The following is an 18,318-nucleotide window of genomic DNA, read 5'->3' as shown; positions in this document are numbered from 1 at the left end:
CATATATCTACTAGGGCTCGACCCTGGGACCTTACGCGTGTAAAGCGGACTTGATAACTACAATTCCATACATACGTGGTTATTTTGAGTTTTTGAAGAGGGCTAGCTTATTATTATGTCCCATCACGATGGTCAAAACATGTATCTACAAGGCTCGAACCTGGGACCTTCCGCGTGTTAGGCGGACGTGATAACCACTACACCATAGATGCGGGATAATACAAAGTTTTGCAAGAGATCTATATTATTATTATGTCCCATCACGATGGTCAAAACATGTATCTACCAAGGCTCGAACCTGGGCCCTTCCGCGTGTTAGGCGGAAGTGATAACCACTACACCATAGATACGTGGTAATACGAAGTTTTGCAAGAGGTCTAGATTATTATTATGTCCCATCACGATGGTCAAAACATGTATCTACTAGGGCTCGAACCTGGAACCTTCCGCGTGTAAAGCGGACTTGATAACAACAATTCCATAGATACGTGGTCATTTTGAGTTTTTGAAGAGAGCTAGCTTATTATTATGTCCCATCACGATGGTCAAAACATGTTTCTTCCAGGGCTCGAACCTGGCACCTTCCGCGTGTTAGGCGGAAGTGATAACCACTACACAATAGATAGTTGATAATACAAAGTTTTGCAAGAGATCTAGATTATTATTATGTCCCATCACGATGGTCAAAACATGTATCTACTAGGGCTCGAACCTGGGACCTTACGCGTGTAAAGCGGACTTGATAACTACAATTCCATACATTCGTGGTTATTTTGAGTTTTTGAAGAGAGCTAGCTTATTATTATGACCCATCACGATGGTCAAAACGTGCATCTACAGGGCTCGAACCTGGGACCTTCCGCGTGTTAGGCGGACGTGATAACCACTACACCATAGATGCGGGATAATACAAAGTTTTGCAAGAGATCTAGATTATTATTATGTCCCATCACGATGGTCAAAACATATATCTACTAGGGCTCGACCCTGGGACCTTACGCGTGTAAAGCGGACTTGATAACTACAATTCCATACATACGTGGTTATTTTGAGTTTTTGAAGAGGGCTAGCTTATTATTATGTCCCATCACGATGGTCAAAACATGTATCTACAAGCCTCGAACCTGGGACCTTCCGCGTGTTAGGCGGTCGTGATATCCACTACACCATAGATGCGGGATAATACAAAGTTTTGCAAGAGATCTATATTATTATTATGTCCCATCACGATGGTCAAAACATGTATCTACTAGGGCTCGAACCTGGAACCTTCCGCGTGTTAGGCGGACGTGATAACCACTACACCATATACGCGGGATAATACAAGGTTTTGCAAGAGATCTAGATTATTATTATGTCCCATCACGATGGTCAAAACATGTATCTACCAGGGCTCGAACCTGGGCCCTTCCGCGTGTTAGGCGGACGTGATAACCACTACACCATAGATACGTGATAATACGAAGTTTTGCAAGAGGTCTAGATTATTATTATGTCCCATCACGATGGTCAAAACATGTATCTACCAGGGCACGAACCTGGGACCTTCCGCGTGTTAGGCGGACGTGATAACCACTACACCATAGATACGTGATAATACGAAGTTTTGCAAGAGATCTAGATTATTATTATGTCCCATCACGATGGTCAAAACATGTATCTACTATGGCTCGAACCTGGGACCTTCCGCGTGTAAAGCGGACTTGATAACAACAATTCCATAGATACGTGGTTATTTTGAGTTTTTGAAGAGAGCTAGCTTATTATTATGTCCCATCACGATGGTCAAAACATGTTTCTACCAGGGCTCGAACCTGGCACCTTCCGCGTGTTAGGCGGACGTGATAACCACTTCACCATAGATACGTGATAATACAAAGTTTTGCAAGAGATCTAGATTATAATTATGTCCCATCACGATGGTCAAAACATGTATCTACTAGGGCTCGAACCTGGGACCTTACGCGTGTAAAGCGGACTTGATAACTACAATTCCATACATACGTGGTTATTTTGAGTTTTTGAAGAGAGCTAGCTTATTATTATGACCCATCACGATGGTCAAAACGTGCATCTACAGGGCTCGAACCTGGGACCTTCCGCGTGTTAGGCGGACGTGATAACCACTACACCATAGATGCGGGATAATACAAAGTTTTGCAAGAGATCTAGATTATTATTATGTCCCATCACGATGGTCAAAACATGTATCTACCAGGGCTCGAACCTGGGCCCTTCCGCGTGTTAGGCGGACGTGATAACCACTACACCATAGATACGTGATAATACGAAGTTTTGCAAGAGGTCTAGATTATTATTATGTCCCATCACGATGGTCAAAACATGTATCTACTAGGGCTCGAACCTGGGACCTTCCGCGTGTAAAGCGGACTTGATAACCACAATTCCATAGATACGTGGTTATTTTGAGTTTTTGAAGAGAGCTAGCTTATTATTATGTCCCATCACGATGGTCAAAACATGTTTCTACCAGGGCTCGAACCTGGCACCTTCCGCGTGTTAGGCGGACGTGATAACCACTACACCATAGATACGCGATAATACAAAGTTTTGCAAGAGATCTAGATTATTATTATGTCCCATCACGATGGTCAAAACATATATCTACTAGGGCTCGAACCTGGGACCTTACGCGTGTAAAGCGGACTTGAAAACTACAATTCCATACATACGTGGTTATTTTGAGTTTTTGAAGAGAGCTAGCTTATTATTATGTCCCATCACGATGGTCAAAACATGTATCTACAAGGCTCGAACCTGGGACCTTCCGCGTGTTAGGCGGACGTGATAACCACTACACCATAGATGCGGGATAATACAAAGTTTTGCAAGAGATCTATATTATTATTATGTCCCATCACGATGGTCAAAACATGTATCTACCAGGGCTCGAACCTGGGCCCTTCCGCGTGTTAGGCGGAAGTGATAACCACTACACCATAGATACGTGGTAATACGAAGTTTTGCAAGAGGTCTAGATTATTATTATGTCCCATCACGATGGTCAAAACATGTATCTACTAGGGCTCGAACCTGGAACCTTCCGCGTGTAAAGCGGACTTGATAACAACAATTCCATAGATACGTGGTCATTTTGAGTTTTTGAAGAGAGCTAGCTTATTATTATGTCCCATCACGATGGTCAAAACATGTTTCTTCCAGGGCTCGAACCTGGCACCTTCCGCGTGTTAGGCGGAAGTGATAACCACTACACAATAGATACGTGATAATACAAAGTTTTGCAAGAGATCTAGATTATTATTATGTCCCATCACGATGGTCAAAACATGTATCTACTAGGGCTCGAACCTGGGACCTTACGCGTGTAAAGCGGACTTGATAACTACAATTCCATACATACGTGGTTATTTTGAGTTTTTGAAGAGAGCTAGCTTATTATTATGACCCATCACGATGGTCAAAACGTGCATCTACAGGGCTCGAACCTGGGACCTTCCGCGTGTTAGGCGGACGTGATAACCACTACACCATAGATGCGGGATAATACAAAGTTTTGCAAGAGATCTAGATTATTATTATGTCCCATCACGATGGTCAAAACATATATCTACTAGGGCTCGACCCTGGGACCTTACGCGTGTAAAGCGGACTTGATAACTACAATTCCATACATACGTGGTTATTTTGAGTTTTTGAAGAGAGCTAGCTTATTATTATGTCCCATCACGATGGTCAAAACATGTATCTACAAGGCTCGAACCTGGGACCTTCCGCGTGTTAGGCGGACGTGATAACCACTACACCATAGATACGGGATAATGCAAAGTTTTGCAAGAGATCTAGATTATTATTATGTCCCATGACGATGGTCAAAACATGTATCTACCAGGGCTCGAACCTGGGACCATCCGCGTGTGAGGCGGACGTGATAACCACTACACCATAGATACGTGATAGTACAAAGTTTTGCAAGAGATCTAGATTATTATTATGTCCCATCACGATGGTCTAAACATGTATCTTCCAGGGCTCGAACCTGGGACCTTCCGCGTGTTAGGCGGACGTAATAACCACTACACCATAGATACGTGATAATTGAAAGTTTTGCAAGAGATCTGGATTATTATTATGTCTCATCACGATGGTCAAAACATGTATCTACTAGGGCTCGAACCTGGGACCTTACGCGTGTAAAGCGGACTTGATAACAACAACTCCATAGATACGTAGTCATTTTGAGTTTTTGAAGAGAGCTAGCTTATTATTATGTCCCATCACGATGGTCAAAACATGTTTCTACCAGGGCTCGAACCTGGGATCTTCCGCGTGTTAGGCGGACGTGATAACCACTACACCATAGATACGTGATAATACAAAGTTTTGCTAGAGATCTAGATTATTATTATGTCCCATCACGATGGTCAAAACATGTATCTACTAGGGCTCGAACCTGGGACCTTACGCGTGTAAAGCGGACTTGATAACTACAATTCCATACATACGTGGTTATTTTGAGTTTTTGAAGAGAGCTAGCTTATTATTATGACCCATCACGATGGTCAAAACGTGCATCTACAGGGCTCGAACCTGGGACCTTCCGCGTGTTAGGCGGACGTGATAACCACTACACCATAGATGCGGGATAATACAAAGTTTTGCAAGAGATCTAGATTATTATTATGTCCCATCACGATGGTCAAAACATATATCTACTAGGGCTCGACCCTGGGACCTTACGCGTGTAAAGCGGACTTGATAACTACAATTCCATACATACGTGGTTATTTTGAGTTTTTGAAGAGGGCTAGCTTATTATTATGTCCCATCACGATGGTCAAAACATGTATCTACAAGGCTCGAACCTGGGACCTTCCGCGTGTTAGGCGGACGTGATAACCACTACACCATAGATGCGGGATAATACAAAGTTTTGCAAGAGATCTATATTATTATTATGTCCCATCACGATGGTCAAAACATGTATCTACCAAGGCTCGAACCTGGGCCCTTCCGCGTGTTAGGCGGAAGTGATAACCACTACACCATAGATACGTGGTAATACGAAGTTTTGCAAGAGGTCTAGATTATTATTATGTCCCATCACGATGGTCAAAACATGTATCTACTAGGGCTCGAACCTGGAACCTTCCGCGTGTAAAGCGGACTTGATAACAACAATTCCATAGATACGTGGTCATTTTGAGTTTTTGAAGAGAGCTAGCTTATTATTATGTCCCATCACGATGGTCAAAACATGTTTCTTCCAGGGCTCGAACCTGGCACCTTCCGCGTGTTAGGCGGAAGTGATAACCACTACACAATAGATAGGTGATAATACAAAGTTTTGCAAGAGATCTAGATTATTATTATGTCCCATCACGATGGTCAAAACATGTATCTACTAGGGCTCGAACCTGGGACCTTACGCGTGTAAAGCGGACTTGATAACTACAATTCCATACATTCGTGGTTATTTTGAGTTTTTGAAGAGAGCTAGCTTATTATTATGACCCATCACGATGGTCAAAACGTGCATCTACAGGGCTCGAACCTGGGACCTTCCGCGTGTTAGGCGGACGTGATAACCACTACACCATAGATGCGGGATAATACAAAGTTTTGCAAGAGATCTAGATTATTATTATGTCCCATCACGATGGTCAAAACATATATCTACTAGGGCTCGACCCTGGGACCTTACGCGTGTAAAGCGGACTTGATAACTACAATTCCATACATACGTGGTTATTTTGAGTTTTTGAAGAGGGCTAGCTTATTATTATGTCCCATCACGATGGTCAAAACATGTATCTACAAGCCTCGAACCTGGGACCTTCCGCGTGTTAGGCGGTCGTGATATCCACTACACCATAGATGCGGGATAATACAAAGTTTTGCAAGAGATCTATATTATTATTATGTCCCATCACGATGGTCAAAACATGTATCTACTAGGGCTCGAACCTGGAACCTTCCGCGTGTTAGGCGGACGTGATAACCACTACACCATATACGCGGGATAATACAAGGTTTTGCAAGAGATCTAGATTATTATTATGTCCCATCACGATGGTCAAAACATGTATCTACCAGGGCTCGAACCTGGGCCCTTCCGCGTGTTAGGCGGACGTGATAACCACTACACCATAGATACGTGATAATACGAAGTTTTGCAAGAGGTCTAGATTATTATTATGTCCCATCACGATGGTCAAAACATGTATCTACCAGGGCACGAACCTGGGACCTTCCGCGTGTTAGGCGGACGTGATAACCACTACACCATAGATACGTGATAATACGAAGTTTTGCAAGAGATCTAGATTATTATTATGTCCCATCACGATGGTCAAAACATGTATCTACTATGGCTCGAACCTGGGACCTTCCGCGTGTAAAGCGGACTTGATAACAACAATTCCATAGATACGTGGTTATTTTGAGTTTTTGAAGAGAGCTAGCTTATTATTATGTCCCATCACGATGGTCAAAACATGTTTCTACCAGGGCTCGAACCTGGCACCTTCCGCGTGTTAGGCGGACGTGATAACCACTTCACCATAGATACGTGATAATACAAAGTTTTGCAAGAGATCTAGATTATAATTATGTCCCATCACGATGGTCAAAACATGTATCTACTAGGGCTCGAACCTGGGACCTTACGCGTGTAAAGCGGACTTGATAACTACAATTCCATACATACGTGGTTATTTTGAGTTTTTGAAGAGAGCTAGCTTATTATTATGACCCATCACGATGGTCAAAACGTGCATCTACAGGGCTCGAACCAAGGACCTTCCGCGTGTTAGGCGGACGTGATAACCACTACACCATAGATGCGGGATAATACAAAGTTTTGCAAGAGATCTATATTATTATTATGTCCCATCACGATGGTCAAAACATGTATCTACCAGGGCTCGAACCTGGGCCCTTCCGCGTGTTAGGCGGAAGTGATAACCACTACACCATAGATACGTGGTAATACGAAGTTTTGCAAGAGGTCTAGATTATTATTATGTCCCATCACGATGGTCAAAACATGTATCTACTAGGGCTCGAACCTGGAACCTTCCGCGTGTAAAGCGGACTTGATAACAACAATTCCATAGATACGTGGTCATTTTGAGTTTTTGAAGAGAGCTAGCTTATTATTATGTCCCATCACGATGGTCAAAACATGTTTCTTCCAGGGCTCGAACCTGGCACCTTCCGCGTGTTAGGCGGAAGTGATAACCACTACACAATAGATACGTGATAATACAAAGTTTTGCAAGAGATCTAGATTATTATTATGTCCCATCACGATGGTCAAAACATGTATCTACTAGGGCTCGAACCTGGGACCTTACGCGTGTAAAGCGGACTTGATAACTACAATTCCATACATACGTGGTTATTTTGAGTTTTTGAAGAGAGCTAGCTTATTATTATGACCCATCACGATGGTCAAAACGTGCATCTACAGGGCTCGAACCTGGGACCTTCCGCGTGTTAGGCGGACGTGATAACCACTACACCATAGATGCGGGATAATACAAAGTTTTGCAAGAGATCTAGATTATTATTATGTCCCATCACGATGGTCAAAACATATATCTACTAGGGCTCGACCCTGGGACCTTACGCGTGTAAAGCGGACTTGATAACTACAATTCCATACATACGTGGTTATTTTGAGTTTTTGAAGAGAGCTAGCTTATTATTATGTCCCATCACGATGGTCAAAACATGTATCTACAAGGCTCGAACCTGGGACCTTCCGCGTGTTAGGCGGACGTGATAACCACTACACCATAGATACGGGATAATGCAAAGTTTTGCAAGAGATCTAGATTATTATTATGTCCCATGACGATGGTCAAAACATGTATCTACCAGGGCTCGAACCTGGGACCATCCGCGTGTGAGGCGGACGTGATAACCACTACACCATAGATACGTGATAGTACAAAGTTTTGCAAGAGATCTAGATTATTATTATGTCCCATCACGATGGTCTAAACATGTATCTTCCAGGGCTCGAACCTGGGACCTTCCGCGTGTTAGGCGGACGTAATAACCACTACACCATAGATACGTGATAATTGAAAGTTTTGCAAGAGATCTGGATTATTATTATGTCTCATCACGATGGTCAAAACATGTATCTACTAGGGCTCGAACCTGGGACCTTACGCGTGTAAAGCGGACTTGATAACAACAACTCCATAGATACGTAGTCATTTTGAGTTTTTGAAGAGAGCTAGCTTATTATTATGTCCCATCACGATGGTCAAAACATGTTTCTACCAGGGCTCGAACCTGGGATCTTCCGCGTGTTAGGCGGACGTGATAACCACTACACCATAGATACGTGATAATACAAAGTTTTGCTAGAGATCTAGATTATTATTATGTCCCATCACGATGGTCAAAACATGTATCTACTAGGGCTCGAACCTGGGACCTTACGCGTGTAAAGCGGACTTGATAACTACAATTCCATACATACGTGGTTATTTTGAGTTTTTGAAGAGAGCTAGCTTATTATTATGACCCATCACGATGGTCAAAACGTGCATCTACAGGGCTCGAACCTGGGACCTTCCGCGTGTTAGGCGGACGTGATAACCACTACACCATAGATGCGGGATAATACAAAGTTTTGCAAGAGATCTAGATTATTATTATGTCCCATCACGATGGTCAAAACATATATCTACTAGGGCTCGACCCTGGGACCTTACGCGTGTAAAGCGGACTTGATAACTACAATTCCATACATACGTGGTTATTTTGAGTTTTTGAAGAGGGCTAGCTTATTATTATGTCCCATCACGATGGTCAAAACATGTATCTACAAGGCTCGAACCTGGGACCTTCCGCGTGTTAGGCGGACGTGATAACCACTACACCATAGATGCGGGATAATACAAAGTTTTGCAAGAGATCTATATTATTATTATGTCCCATCACGATGGTCAAAACATGTATCTACCAAGGCTCGAACCTGGGCCCTTCCGCGTGTTAGGCGGAAGTGATAACCACTACACCATAGATACGTGGTAATACGAAGTTTTGCAAGAGGTCTAGATTATTATTATGTCCCATCACGATGGTCAAAACATGTATCTACTAGGGCTCGAACCTGGAACCTTCCGCGTGTAAAGCGGACTTGATAACAACAATTCCATAGATACGTGGTCATTTTGAGTTTTTGAAGAGAGCTAGCTTATTATTATGTCCCATCACGATGGTCAAAACATGTTTCTTCCAGGGCTCGAACCTGGCACCTTCCGCGTGTTAGGCGGAAGTGATAACCACTACACAATAGATAGGTGATAATACAAAGTTTTGCAAGAGATCTAGATTATTATTATGTCCCATCACGATGGTCAAAACATGTATCTACTAGGGCTCGAACCTGGGACCTTACGCGTGTAAAGCGGACTTGATAACTACAATTCCATACATTCGTGGTTATTTTGAGTTTTTGAAGAGAGCTAGCTTATTATTATGACCCATCACGATGGTCAAAACGTGCATCTACAGGGCTCGAACCTGGGACCTTCCGCGTGTTAGGCGGACGTGATAACCACTACACCATAGATGCGGGATAATACAAAGTTTTGCAAGAGATCTAGATTATTATTATGTCCCATCACGATGGTCAAAACATATATCTACTAGGGCTCGACCCTGGGACCTTACGCGTGTAAAGCGGACTTGATAACTACAATTCCATACATACGTGGTTATTTTGAGTTTTTGAAGAGGGCTAGCTTATTATTATGTCCCATCACGATGGTCAAAACATGTATCTACAAGCCTCGAACCTGGGACCTTCCGCGTGTTAGGCGGTCGTGATATCCACTACACCATAGATGCGGGATAATACAAAGTTTTGCAAGAGATCTATATTATTATTATGTCCCATCACGATGGTCAAAACATGTATCTACTAGGGCTCGAACCTGGAACCTTCCGCGTGTTAGGCGGACGTGATAACCACTACACCATATACGCGGGATAATACAAGGTTTTGCAAGAGATCTAGATTATTATTATGTCCCATCACGATGGTCAAAACATGTATCTACCAGGGCTCGAACCTGGGCCCTTCCGCGTGTTAGGCGGACGTGATAACCACTACACCATAGATACGTGATAATACGAAGTTTTGCAAGAGGTCTAGATTATTATTATGTCCCATCACGATGGTCAAAGCATGTATCTACCAGGGCACGAACCTGGGACCTTCCGCGTGTTAGGCGGACGTGATAACCACTACACCATAGATACGTGATAATACGAAGTTTTGCAAGAGATCTAGATTATTATTATGTCCCATCACGATGGTCAAAACATGTATCTACTATGGCTCGAACCTGGGACCTTCCGCGTGTAAAGCGGACTTGATAACAACAATTCCATAGATACGTGGTTATTTTGAGTTTTTGAAGAGAGCTAGCTTATTATTATGTCCCATCACGATGGTCAAAACATGTTTCTACCAGGGCTCGAACCTGGCACCTTCCGCGTGTTAGGCGGACGTGATAACCACTTCACCATAGATACGTGATAATACAAAGTTTTGCAAGAGATCTAGATTATAATTATGTCCCATCACGATGGTCAAAACATGTATCTACTAGGGCTCGAACCTGGGACCTTACGCGTGTAAAGCGGACTTGATAACTACAATTCCATACATACGTGGTTATTTTGAGTTTTTGAAGAGAGCTAGCTTATTATTATGACCCATCACGATGGTCAAAACGTGCATCTACAGGGCTCGAACCTGGGACCTTCCGCGTGTTAGGCGGACGTGATAACCACTACACCATAGATGCGGGATAATACAAAGTTTTGCAAGAGATCTAGATTATTATTATGTCCCATCACGATGGTCAAAACATGTATCTACCAGGGCTCGAACCTGGGCCCTTCCGCGTGTTAGGCGGACGTGATAACCACTACACCATAGATACGTGATAATACGAAGTTTTGCAAGAGGTCTAGATTATTATTATGTCCCATCACGATGGTCAAAACATGTATCTACTAGGGCTCGAACCTGGGACCTTCCGCGTGTAAAGCGGACTTGATAACCACAATTCCATAGATACGTGGTTATTTTGAGTTTTTGAAGAGAGCTAGCTTATTATTATGTCCCATCACGATGGTCAAAACATGTTTCTACCAGGGCTCGAACCTGGCACCTTCCGCGTGTTAGGCGGACGTGATAACCACTACACCATAGATACGCGATAATACAAAGTTTTGCAAGAGATCTAGATTATTATTATGTCCCATCACGATGGTCAAAACATATATCTACTAGGGCTCGAACCTGGGACCTTACGCGTGTAAAGCGGACTTGAAAACTACAATTCCATACATACGTGGTTATTTTGAGTTTTTGAAGAGAGCTAGCTTATTATTATGTCCCATCACGATGGTCAAAACATGTATCTACAAGGCTCGAACCTGGGACCTTCCGCGTGTTAGGCGGACGTGATAACCACTACACCATAGATGCGGGATAATACAAAGTTTTGCAAGAGATCTATATTATTATTATGTCCCATCACGATGGTCAAAACATGTATCTACCAGGGCTCGAACCTGGGCCCTTCCGCGTGTTAGGCGGAAGTGATAACCACTACACCATAGATACGTGGTAATACGAAGTTTTGCAAGAGGTCTAGATTATTATTATGTCCCATCACGATGGTCAAAACATGTATCTACTAGGGCTCGAACCTGGAACCTTCCGCGTGTAAAGCGGACTTGATAACAACAATTCCATAGATACGTGGTCATTTTGAGTTTTTGAAGAGAGCTAGCTTATTATTATGTCCCATCACGATGGTCAAAACATGTTTCTTCCAGGGCTCGAACCTGGCACCTTCCGCGTGTTAGGCGGAAGTGATAACCACTACACAATAGATACGTGATAATACAAAGTTTTGCAAGAGATCTAGATTATTATTATGTCCCATCACGATGGTCAAAACATGTATCTACTAGGGCTCGAACCTGGGACCTTACGCGTGTAAAGCGGACTTGATAACTACAATTCCATACATACGTGGTTATTTTGAGTTTTTGAAGAGAGCTAGCTTATTATTATGACCCATCACGATGGTCAAAACGTGCATCTACAGGGCTCGAACCTGGGACCTTCCGCGTGTTAGGCGGACGTGATAACCACTACACCATAGATGCGGGATAATACAAAGTTTTGCAAGAGATCTAGATTATTATTATGTCCCATCACGATGGTCAAAACATATATCTACTAGGGCTCGACCCTGGGACCTTACGCGTGTAAAGCGGACTTGATAACTACAATTCCATACATACGTGGTTATTTTGAGTTTTTGAAGAGGGCTAGCTTATTATTATGTCCCATCACGATGGTCAAAACATGTATCTACAAGGCTCGAACCTGGGACCTTCCGCGTGTTAGGCGGACGTGATAACCACTACACCATAGATGCGGGATAATACAAAGTTTTGCAAGAGATCTATATTATTATTATGTCCCATCACGATGGTCAAAACATGTATCTACCAAGGCTCGAACCTGGGCCCTTCCGCGTGTTAGGCGGAAGTGATAACCACTACACCATAGATACGTGGTAATACGAAGTTTTGCAAGAGGTCTAGATTATTATTATGTCCCATCACGATGGTCAAAACATGTATCTACTAGGGCTCGAACCTGGAACCTTCCGCGTGTAAAGCGGACTTGATAACAACAATTCCATAGATACGTGGTCATTTTGAGTTTTTGAAGAGAGCTAGCTTATTATTATGTCCCATCACGATGGTCAAAACATGTTTCTTCCAGGGCTCGAACCTGGCACCTTCCGCGTGTTAGGCGGAAGTGATAACCACTACACAATAGATAGGTGATAATACAAAGTTTTGCAAGAGATCTAGATTATTATTATGTCCCATCACGATGGTCAAAACATGTATCTACTAGGGCTCGAACCTGGGACCTTACGCGTGTAAAGCGGACTTGATAACTACAATTCCATACATTCGTGGTTATTTTGAGTTTTTGAAGAGAGCTAGCTTATTATTATGACCCATCACGATGGTCAAAACGTGCATCTACAGGGCTCGAACCTGGGACCTTCCGCGTGTTAGGCGGACGTGATAACCACTACACCATAGATGCGGGATAATACAAAGTTTTGCAAGAGATCTAGATTATTATTATGTCCCATCACGATGGTCAAAACATATATCTACTAGGGCTCGACCCTGGGACCTTACGCGTGTAAAGCGGACTTGATAACTACAATTCCATACATACGTGGTTATTTTGAGTTTTTGAAGAGGGCTAGCTTATTATTATGTCCCATCACGATGGTCAAAACATGTATCTACAAGCCTCGAACCTGGGACCTTCCGCGTGTTAGGCGGTCGTGATATCCACTACACCATAGATGCGGGATAATACAAAGTTTTGCAAGAGATCTATATTATTATTATGTCCCATCACGATGGTCAAAACATGTATCTACTAGGGCTCGAACCTGGAACCTTCCGCGTGTTAGGCGGACGTGATAACCACTACACCATATACGCGGGATAATACAAGGTTTTGCAAGAGATCTAGATTATTATTATGTCCCATCACGATGGTCAAAACATGTATCTACCAGGGCTCGAACCTGGGCCCTTCCGCGTGTTAGGCGGACGTGATAACCACTACACCATAGATACGTGATAATACGAAGTTTTGCAAGAGGTCTAGATTATTATTATGTCCCATCACGATGGTCAAAACATGTATCTACCAGGGCACGAACCTGGGACCTTCCGCGTGTTAGGCGGACGTGATAACCACTACACCATAGATACGTGATAATACGAAGTTTTGCAAGAGATCTAGATTATTATTATGTCCCATCACGATGGTCAAAACATGTATCTACTATGGCTCGAACCTGGGACCTTCCGCGTGTAAAGCGGACTTGATAACAACAATTCCATAGATACGTGGTTATTTTGAGTTTTTGAAGAGAGCTAGCTTATTATTATGTCCCATCACGATGGTCAAAACATGTTTCTACCAGGGCTCGAACCTGGCACCTTCCGCGTGTTAGGCGGACGTGATAACCACTTCACCATAGATACGTGATAATACAAAGTTTTGCAAGAGATCTAGATTATAATTATGTCCCATCACGATGGTCAAAACATGTATCTACTAGGGCTCGAACCTGGGACCTTACGCGTGTAAAGCGGACTTGATAACTACAATTCCATACATACGTGGTTATTTTGAGTTTTTGAAGAGAGCTAGCTTATTATTATGACCCATCACGATGGTCAAAACGTGCATCTACAGGGCTCGAACCTGGGACCTTCCGCGTGTTAGGCGGACGTGATAACCACTACACCATAGATGCGGGATAATACAAAGTTTTGCAAGAGATCTAGATTATTATTATGTCCCATCACGATGGTCAAAACATGTATCTACCAGGGCTCGAACCTGGGCCCTTCCGCGTGTTAGGCGGACGTGATAACCACTACACCATAGATACGTGATAATACGAAGTTTTGCAAGAGGTCTAGATTATTATTATGTCCCATCACGATGGTCAAAACATGTATCTACTAGGGCTCGAACCTGGGACCTTCCGCGTGTAAAGCGGACTTGATAACCACAATTCCATAGATACGTGGTTATTTTGAGTTTTTGAAGAGAGCTAGCTTATTATTATGTCCCATCACGATGGTCAAAACATGTTTCTACCAGGGCTCGAACCTGGCACCTTCCGCGTGTTAGGCGGACGTGATAACCACTACACCATAGATACGCGATAATACAAAGTTTTGCAAGAGATCTAGATTATTATTATGTCCCATCACGATGGTCAAAACATATATCTACTAGGGCTCGAACCTGGGACCTTACGCGTGTAAAGCGGACTTGAAAACTACAATTCCATACATACGTGGTTATTTTGAGTTTTTGAAGAGAGCTAGCTTATTATTATGTCCCATCACGATGGTCAAAACATGTATCTACAAGGCTCGAACCTGGGACCGTCCGCGTGTTAGGCGGACGTGATAACCACTACACCATAGATGCGGGATAATACAAAGTTTTGCAAGAGATCTATATTATTATTATGTCCCATCACGATGGTCAAAACATGTATCTACCAGGGCTCGAACCTGGGCCCTTCCGCGTGTTAGGCGGAAGTGATAACCACTACACCATAGATACGTGGTAATACGAAGTTTTGCAAGAGGTCTAGATTATTATTATGTCCCATCACGATGGTCAAAACATGTATCTACTAGGGCTCGAACCTGGAACCTTCCGCGTGTAAAGCGGACTTGATAACAACAATTCCATAGATACGTGGTCATTTTGAGTTTTTGAAGAGAGCTAGCTTATTATTATGTCCCATCACGATGGTCAAAACATGTTTCTTCCAGGGCTCGAACCTGGCACCTTCCGCGTGTTAGGCGGAAGTGATAACCACTACACAATAGATACGTGATAATACAAAGTTTTGCAAGAGATCTAGATTATTATTATGTCCCATCACGATGGTCAAAACATGTATCTACTAGGGCTCGAACCTGGGACCTTACGCGTGTAAAGCGGACTTGATAACTACAATTCCATACATACGTGGTTATTTTGAGTTTTTGAAGAGAGCTAGCTTATTATTATGACCCATCACGATGGTCAAAACGTGCATCTACAGGGCTCGAACCTGGGACCTTCCGCGTGTTAGGCGGACGTGATAACCACTACACCATAGATGCGGGATAATACAAAGTTTTGCAAGAGATCTAGATTATTATTATGTCCCATCACGATGGTCAAAACATATATCTACTAGGGCTCGACCCTGGGACCTTACGCGTGTAAAGCGGACTTGATAACTACAATTCCATACATACGTGGTTATTTTGAGTTTTTGAAGAGAGCTAGCTTATTATTATGTCCCATCACGATGGTCAAAACATGTATCTACAAGGCTCGAACCTGGGACCTTCCGCGTGTTAGGCGGACGTGATAACCACTACACCATAGATACGGGATAATGCAAAGTTTTGCAAGAGATCTAGATTATTATTATGTCCCATGACGATGGTCAAAACATGTATCTACCAGGGCTCGAACCTGGGACCATCCGCGTGTGAGGCGGACGTGATAACCACTACACCATAGATACGTGATAGTACAAAGTTTTGCAAGAGATCTAGATTATTATTATGTCCCATCACGATGGTCTAAACATGTATCTTCCAGGGCTCGAACCTGGGACCTTCCGCGTGTTAGGCGGACGTAATAACCACTACACCATAGATACGTGATAATTGAAAGTTTTGCAAGAGATCTGGATTATTATTATGTCTCATCACGATGGTCAAAACATGTATCTACTAGGGCTCGAACCTGGGACCTTACGCGTGTAAAGCGGACTTGATAACAACAACTCCATAGATACGTAGTCATTTTGAGTTTTTGAAGAGAGCTAGCTTATTATTATGTCCCATCACGATGGTCAAAACATGTTTCTACCAGGGCTCGAACCTGGGATCTTCCGCGTGTTAGGCGGACGTGATAACCACTACACCATAGATACGTGATAATACAAAGTTTTGCTAGAGATCTAGATTATTATTATGTCCCATCACGATGGTCAAAACATGTATCTACTAGGGCTCGAACCTGGGACCTTACGCGTGTAAAGCGGACTTGATAACTACAATTCCATACATACGTGGTTATTTTGAGTTTTTGAAGAGAGCTAGCTTATTATTATGACCCATCACGATGGTCAAAACGTGCATCTACAGGGCTCGAACCTGGGACCTTCCGCGTGTTAGGCGGACGTGATAACCACTACACCATAGATGCGGGATAATACAAAGTTTTGCAAGAGATCTAGATTATTATTATGTCCCATCACGATGGTCAAAACATATATCTACTAGGGCTCGACCCTGGGACCTTACGCGTGTAAAGCGGACTTGATAACTACAATTCCATACATACGTGGTTATTTTGAGTTTTTGAAGAGAGCTAGCTTATTATTATGTCCCATCACGATGGTCAAACCATGTATCTACAAGGCTCGAACCTGGGACCTTCCGCGTGTTAGGCGGACGTGATAACCACTACACCATAGATACGGGATAATGCAAAGTTTTGCAAGAGATCTAGATTATTATTATGTCCCATGACGATGGTCAAAACATGTATCTACCAGGGCTCGAACCTGGGACCTTCCGCGTGTGAGGCGGACGTGATAACCACTACACCATAGATACGTGATAGTACAAAGTTTTGCAAGAGATCTAGATTATTATTATGTCCCATCACGATGGTCTAAACATGTATCTTCCAGGGCTCGAACCTGGGACCTTCCGCGTGTTAGGCGGACGTAATAACCACTACACCATAGATACGTGATAATTGAAAGTTTTGCAAGAGATCTGGATTATTATTATGTCTCATCACGATGGTCAAAACATGTATCTACTAGGGCTCGAACCTGGGACCTTACGCGTGTAAAGCGGACTTGATAACAACAACTCCATAGATACGTAGTCATTTTGAGTTTTTGAAGAGAGCTAGCTTATTATTATGTCCCATCACGATGGTCAAAACATGTTTCTACCAGGGCTCGAACCTGGGATCTTCCGCGTGTTAGGCGGACGTGATAACCACTACACCATAGATACGTGATAATACAAAGTTTTGCTAGAGATCTAGATTATTATTATGTCCCATCACGATGGTCAAAACATGTATCTACTAGGGCTCGAACCTGGGACCTTACGCGTGTTAAGCGGACTTGATAACCACAATTCCATAGATACGCGGTTATTTTGAGTTTTTGAAGAGAGCTAGCTTATTATTATGTCCCATCACGATGGTCAAAACATGTATCTACCAGGGCTCGAGATGGGACCTTGCGCGTGTTAGGCGGACGTGATAACCACTACACCATAGATACGTGATAATACAAAGTTTTGCAAGAGATCTATATTATTATTATGTCCCATCACGATGGTCAAAACATGTATCTACCAGGGCTCGAACCTGGGACCTTCCGCGTGTTAGGCGGAAGTGATAACCACTACACCATAGATACGTGGTAATACGAAGTTTTGCAAGAGGTCTAGATTATTATTATGTCCCATCACGATGGTCAAAACATGTATCTACTAGGGCTCGAACCTGGAACCTTCCGCGTGTTAGGCGGACGTGATAACCACTACACCATATATGCGGGATAATACAAAGTTTTGCAAGAGATCTAGATTATTATTATGTCCCATCACGATGGT

At 43.0% G+C, this 18,318-nt stretch overlaps 24 non-coding genes across 24 annotated transcripts; all 24 read right to left on the bottom strand.

Annotated features, from left to right (window-relative positions):
* Positions 1 to 277: 277 nt before the first annotated feature.
* Positions 278 to 350, bottom strand: TRNAV-AAC (transfer RNA valine (anticodon AAC)). Its single transcript has one exon. It is a non-coding gene; the product is annotated as a tRNA-Val (tRNA).
* Positions 351 to 1,379: 1,029 nt separating this feature from the next.
* TRNAV-AAC (transfer RNA valine (anticodon AAC)) lies at positions 1,380 to 1,452 on the bottom strand. The gene has a single exon. It is a non-coding gene; the product is annotated as a tRNA-Val (tRNA).
* A 65-nt stretch (positions 1,453 to 1,517) lies between these two features.
* On the bottom strand, positions 1,518 to 1,590 carry TRNAV-AAC (transfer RNA valine (anticodon AAC)). The gene has a single exon. It is a non-coding gene; the product is annotated as a tRNA-Val (tRNA).
* Positions 1,591 to 2,206: 616 nt separating this feature from the next.
* Positions 2,207 to 2,279, bottom strand: TRNAV-AAC (transfer RNA valine (anticodon AAC)). The gene has a single exon. It is a non-coding gene; the product is annotated as a tRNA-Val (tRNA).
* Positions 2,280 to 2,895: 616 nt separating this feature from the next.
* On the bottom strand, positions 2,896 to 2,968 carry TRNAV-AAC (transfer RNA valine (anticodon AAC)). The gene has a single exon. It is a non-coding gene; the product is annotated as a tRNA-Val (tRNA).
* An 891-nt stretch (positions 2,969 to 3,859) lies between these two features.
* On the bottom strand, positions 3,860 to 3,932 carry TRNAV-CAC (transfer RNA valine (anticodon CAC)). Its single transcript has one exon. It is a non-coding gene; the product is annotated as a tRNA-Val (tRNA).
* A 1,029-nt stretch (positions 3,933 to 4,961) lies between these two features.
* Positions 4,962 to 5,034, bottom strand: TRNAV-AAC (transfer RNA valine (anticodon AAC)). Its single transcript has one exon. It is a non-coding gene; the product is annotated as a tRNA-Val (tRNA).
* Positions 5,035 to 6,063: 1,029 nt separating this feature from the next.
* TRNAV-AAC (transfer RNA valine (anticodon AAC)) lies at positions 6,064 to 6,136 on the bottom strand. Its single transcript has one exon. It is a non-coding gene; the product is annotated as a tRNA-Val (tRNA).
* A 65-nt stretch (positions 6,137 to 6,201) lies between these two features.
* On the bottom strand, positions 6,202 to 6,274 carry TRNAV-AAC (transfer RNA valine (anticodon AAC)). Its single transcript has one exon. It is a non-coding gene; the product is annotated as a tRNA-Val (tRNA).
* A 616-nt stretch (positions 6,275 to 6,890) lies between these two features.
* On the bottom strand, positions 6,891 to 6,963 carry TRNAV-AAC (transfer RNA valine (anticodon AAC)). The gene has a single exon. It is a non-coding gene; the product is annotated as a tRNA-Val (tRNA).
* Positions 6,964 to 7,854: 891 nt separating this feature from the next.
* Positions 7,855 to 7,927, bottom strand: TRNAV-CAC (transfer RNA valine (anticodon CAC)). Its single transcript has one exon. It is a non-coding gene; the product is annotated as a tRNA-Val (tRNA).
* Positions 7,928 to 8,956: 1,029 nt separating this feature from the next.
* On the bottom strand, positions 8,957 to 9,029 carry TRNAV-AAC (transfer RNA valine (anticodon AAC)). The gene has a single exon. It is a non-coding gene; the product is annotated as a tRNA-Val (tRNA).
* A 1,029-nt stretch (positions 9,030 to 10,058) lies between these two features.
* TRNAV-AAC (transfer RNA valine (anticodon AAC)) lies at positions 10,059 to 10,131 on the bottom strand. The gene has a single exon. It is a non-coding gene; the product is annotated as a tRNA-Val (tRNA).
* Positions 10,132 to 10,196: 65 nt separating this feature from the next.
* TRNAV-AAC (transfer RNA valine (anticodon AAC)) lies at positions 10,197 to 10,269 on the bottom strand. The gene has a single exon. It is a non-coding gene; the product is annotated as a tRNA-Val (tRNA).
* A 616-nt stretch (positions 10,270 to 10,885) lies between these two features.
* On the bottom strand, positions 10,886 to 10,958 carry TRNAV-AAC (transfer RNA valine (anticodon AAC)). Its single transcript has one exon. It is a non-coding gene; the product is annotated as a tRNA-Val (tRNA).
* Positions 10,959 to 11,574: 616 nt separating this feature from the next.
* TRNAV-AAC (transfer RNA valine (anticodon AAC)) lies at positions 11,575 to 11,647 on the bottom strand. Its single transcript has one exon. It is a non-coding gene; the product is annotated as a tRNA-Val (tRNA).
* An 891-nt stretch (positions 11,648 to 12,538) lies between these two features.
* TRNAV-AAC (transfer RNA valine (anticodon AAC)) lies at positions 12,539 to 12,611 on the bottom strand. The gene has a single exon. It is a non-coding gene; the product is annotated as a tRNA-Val (tRNA).
* A 1,029-nt stretch (positions 12,612 to 13,640) lies between these two features.
* Positions 13,641 to 13,713, bottom strand: TRNAV-AAC (transfer RNA valine (anticodon AAC)). The gene has a single exon. It is a non-coding gene; the product is annotated as a tRNA-Val (tRNA).
* A 65-nt stretch (positions 13,714 to 13,778) lies between these two features.
* TRNAV-AAC (transfer RNA valine (anticodon AAC)) lies at positions 13,779 to 13,851 on the bottom strand. The gene has a single exon. It is a non-coding gene; the product is annotated as a tRNA-Val (tRNA).
* A 616-nt stretch (positions 13,852 to 14,467) lies between these two features.
* TRNAV-AAC (transfer RNA valine (anticodon AAC)) lies at positions 14,468 to 14,540 on the bottom strand. Its single transcript has one exon. It is a non-coding gene; the product is annotated as a tRNA-Val (tRNA).
* Positions 14,541 to 15,156: 616 nt separating this feature from the next.
* TRNAV-AAC (transfer RNA valine (anticodon AAC)) lies at positions 15,157 to 15,229 on the bottom strand. Its single transcript has one exon. It is a non-coding gene; the product is annotated as a tRNA-Val (tRNA).
* An 891-nt stretch (positions 15,230 to 16,120) lies between these two features.
* Positions 16,121 to 16,193, bottom strand: TRNAV-CAC (transfer RNA valine (anticodon CAC)). Its single transcript has one exon. It is a non-coding gene; the product is annotated as a tRNA-Val (tRNA).
* A 1,029-nt stretch (positions 16,194 to 17,222) lies between these two features.
* Positions 17,223 to 17,295, bottom strand: TRNAV-CAC (transfer RNA valine (anticodon CAC)). The gene has a single exon. It is a non-coding gene; the product is annotated as a tRNA-Val (tRNA).
* Positions 17,296 to 18,049: 754 nt separating this feature from the next.
* TRNAV-AAC (transfer RNA valine (anticodon AAC)) lies at positions 18,050 to 18,122 on the bottom strand. The gene has a single exon. It is a non-coding gene; the product is annotated as a tRNA-Val (tRNA).
* Between the last annotated feature and the right edge of the window lie 196 nt (positions 18,123 to 18,318).

This window comes from Phalangium opilio, unplaced genomic scaffold (assembly GCF_054372755.1).
Source record: "Phalangium opilio isolate 3A_F unplaced genomic scaffold, DU_Popi_V2 ptg000103l_1, whole genome shotgun sequence".
Lineage (NCBI taxonomy): Eukaryota > Metazoa > Arthropoda > Arachnida > Opiliones > Phalangiidae > Phalangium > Phalangium opilio.
This window is presented reverse-complemented; position numbering and strand designations above follow the sequence as displayed.